The sequence below is a fragment of the Halyomorpha halys genome, unplaced genomic scaffold (genome assembly GCF_000696795.3).
Source record: "Halyomorpha halys isolate HHAL.00 unplaced genomic scaffold, Hhal_1.1 Scaffold97.1, whole genome shotgun sequence".
Lineage (NCBI taxonomy): Eukaryota > Metazoa > Arthropoda > Insecta > Hemiptera > Pentatomidae > Halyomorpha > Halyomorpha halys.
Genome location: NW_027108815.1, coordinates 1,179,019 through 1,180,035, shown reverse-complemented (window position 1 = coordinate 1,180,035; position 1,017 = coordinate 1,179,019).

The window sequence follows — 1,017 nt, the reverse complement described above, 5'->3', positions numbered from 1 at the left end:
GTATCATCAGGGAAAGACTAATCATCGGGGAATCCATGAGACTATGCAAGCGCTAAAGAGAAGATACTTTTGGTGGGAAATGAGGAAGACTATATCAGAGGTTGTAGGAAGCTGCGAGGTTTGTCTACGCACTACGTTCGACACACATCCGCCAAAAGGATAACAGGAGAAGACACCTACCACAGATGTACCACTTAAAGATTTACAAATGGACACATTCACATAGAAGGGGCCAAATGGTTGACCATGATCGACCTCTTCAGTAATGCTCCAATGGCGTACTAAGTGCAATATAGGTCTTCGGAAGCAGTATTGCCAGCGGAGTTCCCGAACGCATCTCATCAGATGGTGGAAGAGAATTTGACAACTCTTTGATAAGAAAGAAATGAAGGACCTAGATGTGATATGGCACCTCAACACACCGGGACACCCCAAAAGTAGAGGAGGCGTAGAGCGGCTTCACGGAACGCTGAGCGATCACCTTCGGTTGTATCAGGCAGACCAAGGGCTGGAACCGGACGTGGCAGTGCCAAAGGCAATTGCGTCATACAATACAATTCTCATAGTTACGGGGTTTTCGCCGTTTGAGATCCTCTTTGGTCTTTGTGGAATCCGGCGAGACTACAAGGGCACGGCGGCGGACGGGGATGAGATAAGCAACAATCATGTCACTAGGAAAAAGCTATGGGAAAAAGTCCGGGGAAAATTGGAAAGGGAAAAAAACCAGGAGGGTAGCTCGGGAGAATTTAAACCTCACAGATAGGAAGGGAATGATAAAAATTGGGACAATTGTATATAGAAAGCTGGGATCAAACAGGGGTAAGGAGATACAGCGATACGAGGGACCAATCAGGGTGATAATAATAAGAGAACATAATATTGTAACTATTGAGAGTATTAGAGAACCCAAAAAGCGCAGGACCGTTCATATTGAACAACTTCCCACAAGTCCCACTAACCGAAACACCTGGGCAAGACTAATCCGGAGTGTCCTCATCTCAACTTATCTGTTCTTTT